The sequence below is a fragment of the Sorex fumeus genome, unplaced genomic scaffold (genome assembly GCF_029834395.1).
Source record: "Sorex fumeus unplaced genomic scaffold, SorFum_2.1 ptg000240l, whole genome shotgun sequence".
NCBI lineage: Eukaryota > Metazoa > Chordata > Mammalia > Eulipotyphla > Soricidae > Sorex > Sorex fumeus.
In genome coordinates this window covers 2271096-2275476 of record NW_026606297.1, presented here as the reverse complement: position 1 = coordinate 2275476, position 4381 = coordinate 2271096, and positions in this window count along the sequence as shown.

Sequence of the window (4381 nt, the reverse complement as noted above, 5' to 3'; positions counted from 1 at the left end):
AAAAAATGGAGACCTCACAGTGAATAGAAGAGTGACCTGGAGGTGAGGGATGAAGATGGTGGAGACGCTTCTTGCAGGACATAGCATGTACCGCAGAGCCTCCTTGTTCTTCCACTCTGCATCTGCACACGTCCCCACACACGACAATGTCTTTGTAACTCCCAAAGCTATACTTGTGACATGTTTTACAGTTTTTTTTTTTTTTTGGTCCTGGGCAGAGTAGTGAAAATTCTGAATTGCCTGACGTGCGCTTTCCTATGAGAGGCCAAGCAATGGTCATCTGTTCTTATTTCACCTCGCATAGTATAAAAAAGCATTTCTTTTTTGCGGTCTATTAAATGCTTTATTTATTTTCTTTTTTTTTTTTGGAAAAAAATTAAAAAAGGAACAGGGCCAGAGTAATAGTACAGCTGGTAGGATGCTTGTCTTGCATGTGGTCGACCCTGGTTCAATCCCCAGTACCGGATTATCATCCATGAGCACTGCCGGGAATGGTATGTGAGAACAGAGCTAGGAGTAAGCCTTGAGCACTGCTATGTATGGCACTAATAATAATAAAAGTAAGTTTAAAATGCTAACAGGGAAAGAAAATTGCATGAATATTTTTTAAAGGTTGCAGGCAGTAAGAGATGGTCTCAATTAGACACAACAGAGGGGCTGAGAGACACAAGGCTTTGGTGGAATTTAACCTGGATTCCCCCTCGGCCTCTACCCAGCTCCTAGGACAGAAAGCAAGCCACTGAGATCCTCTCAAGTTCCAAAGTAAGTGCTAGAATCATGAGGGTTTTTTTTTTTTGCTTCTTTTTTGGGGGGGGGTCACACCCAGCTATGCTCAGGGGTTACTCCTGGCTCTGCACTCAGGAATTACCCCTGGCAGTGTTCAGGGGACCATTTGGGACACAGGAATCGAACCCGGGTCAGCCGCGTGCAAGGCAAACACCCTGTCCACTGTGCTATTGCTCCAGAGTTTTTAACTCATGATTAAAAAACACCAATCCCACAGGTGTTTCCAAAGAAGGGAGGTTGTACACAGAGGAGTAATTTACAAGCAACCACGAAGTTCCTGGAAATGAGTTGCAAGAAGGTGGAATGAAATCAGGGTCAGGAATTTAGGGTTTGGATTGCTTCTATTCAGGCAAATCTCACAGCCTGGGAGGAAAGCACGGAAGGCATTTTGATTAGCATCTCCAAAGCAGAATAGGTGAGAGCAGGTGGTGAGGGCTCTACCAGTACTGAAGTGCAATACAGAAAGTGGAGGCACCGAGGGACCCCACATTCTTCATGGCTTCTAATAGAAGCAATCCTGGTCATCGCTATACCACAGAGCATGGATAAAGGGCACAACATCGTGGGCACCGTGAAAGGCAGCAAGGATACCTGGAGGAGACATATAGATTTGTGGGTAAGGATTTCACAACACATCTTTTCTGTGGGAATTAAGTTTTCATGGAAGAAAACGAAATTCTTTCATTGTAACTGTTAATGTTATTCTCAAGGGTCTGCATTAATAGGACTATAAGGCTTATGCGAAGTACAGAGTGGAGTTGGCCAACAGAATAGGGTCATCAGATATGGATATAAAGTCTAGCATTTTCTATTAGTTTCTCCTCTCTAGGGTCCATTAACTCTATCTTTTTCATTGATTCACAAAGAAAAGGCATCTTTCAACTTGAGGGGATACAGTTTAAATAAATCTGATATGCAGGAACAAATAAATGTCCAATTTTCTTCCTGAAAGTCTTCAAATTTTAAACAAGAACCGTTGGTAGGAGTTTGATTTTTGATTTTCATTTTTTGTAAGATTCCACCACGAGTTCTAAAACCACCTATCTTACAATGAAAACCTGGCGAAGTATAACTTTCCTCCTGAATACACAGGGCTCAAATTCCTTAATGAAAGTAAGCTGTATAAAATAAAAATAACTTACCCAAATTGAGTGACTCTCCACTTAACCAACAGCAAAAGTCAGTGTTCAAAAGGCCAAAAAACCAACTACCAAGGTAGATGGATCCCTGATGAGGTGGAATAAGAGACTCCAGATTCCAGAATTGATCAATCCCAGATATTTGGAATTCCAAAGAATTTTTGTTTGCAAAGATCTGTTATCAGGTTAGAGGAACTTTACCTTTCTGTGTATTTATCAATCCTTTAGATTCCTACCATATAAACCAGTTTACTCAGGGTGGTGAGGGAATAGGAAGCCAAAAGCATACCCTAGGGTCAGAAAGTACAGTTCCACAGGCATACCTGCCATATTACCAAGTGGAACTGGGTTTGACCCCTGGCACCTGAGCAGTCGGGTATGGCTCAAAACCCAAAAAGGAAAGTCGACTGTGTTCTTAATATTCTAAATATTTCAGTCGGTTTGTATCAATCTTACTAGTGTAAAGACACTCCTTTCGGCTGATAATGAATGCGTCTTGATTCAGGATACCGCAGAGTAAGTCATTTCAGGGTTCTGGAGGAAATGAAATGTGTGATGGAGGTCAGAGTTGAGTGCACAGCTCAACACCTCAACCTAACCTGTGACTCTCTCTGAAAGTTTCCTAAAGTTCTAGGACTTTCTCCTTTTCTATCCATCTTAACACAAATGTAATATGGAGGCCAAGAGTATCGATCTATTTATCTTGAATATCTGGAAACCAAGACAAATGTTCTTCCAGAGTATTCAAGAATATGCAAGATATGCTAAGCTTGTCCTAGAAGATGTCTCTCAACCAGACTTCTAACGTTCATTTGCCAACTCAACAAGTGCACAAGACACAAAAAACCTCTTGGAAACAAGTATATAAACTGCTCTAGAACCAGAGGCTAAGTCAAAAAAAAAAAAAAACGGGTTGGTCCTCTCAACCTCTATAAGGTAAATATACATGTAAATAGGCCTTGAATATGTAGGGTAGATGCCCTTTGTTCTAAATGAAGAACCATCTCACTGACAAATTAAAGAACTCACAATTGTCCCCCTCTAAAGAGGACTCAGGTACAGAAGGCTAAGCAAATACATAAATTTAAATGGCAAGTAAAGGGGAAGAGATAAGATTCTTAACTTAGTCAGCCCAACTCAACCAACTCTACCCAACTCCACCCATCTACGCATCCAAAAGACATATGCACATCTATCCTATGTTCACTGCACAACTCTTTATAACAGTCAGTCTCTAGAAACAACTCAAGTGTCCAAAACAGGAGTGGACCAAGAAATTGTGGTAAGTTCAGCTCTGAGAAAAGAAGAAATATTTTGCAGTTCCCTGCAACTTGGATGGAACTGGAAGGTGTCGTGCTTAGCGAAGTGAGTCAGAAAGTCAAAGATAAATACCAGATGATCTCACTCATATGAGGAGTATAAAGAAACCAAGAACAGGATTAGATACTCCCCAGGGGAAACAAACCCTGAGACATAATCAATAGAACTGGGAACTGGCATGACTTGGACTCATGCACCACCTAAGAGGGGACCCACTGCAGAGCCCTGCACACGTGGTTGCAGGTAGCACAGGAAAACCACGTATTGGTCTGGAGGAAAAAGTAACCATGAGACGATGGTGCACAGATCTCCAAACATTGGTAGAGGGACTGTCATCTGCAGCTATAAAATGATGATTTCACATTATTAGGAAATATGACACCTCAATTAAAAATTGCTTCCTAAATCATACTCCCTACCTCATGTGCAAACAATAATGGAAATATGTAATAAATAGATATCATCTATAGGCTTACATCCCATAGATGTAAAGCAAGTTTAAAACATAAGTCAATAAAGTCTAATCCTTGCTTCCTCATTCAAAATAAACAGAAGGGCAGGAAGGAAAAGTAGTCAGTCTAGTCCAAATAAGCTCACGGGATGATCAAGTGATCCCAGGGAACAGTATGCAAAGGCCTTCCTTGCCTTCCCCACAGAACACCATTTGCCTGTTATTATCTTGAAATGTTTCTTTATGGTAAGCCCTGGGTCCCTGCAGTGTTTGCAGATGGTTTCTATTTCCCTATCTCTAAAGCTTTCAGGAATTTCTTCCTAGATTTTAAAGCCCGCTCATCTGCGGGTCCCTCCCTCCCCTCCCTGATGGCCTTGGCTAGTCAAAAGAAAGAAAAAAAAAATCCCTGATTTCTCTGTTTTGTTGGAGACAATCCAATGCGTTTGGAAAAAATCTGATTTTTTTTTTTTTTGCTCTATCTTTCTGGAATTCTCAAGATGCAGACGCAGGGAAATATTCATGGGAGAGTCTCGATGTTCATTTTATCCCATTTCACAGGTCCAGAAGACAAGACTTCTTTTTTTAATATAGAAGTACTGCTATTTATTCAGCCATTGATTAAGCTGATTGAATTGGGCATGAATTCCACGAAGACAGGACTTCTTAATCACCTAATGCTTGCAAG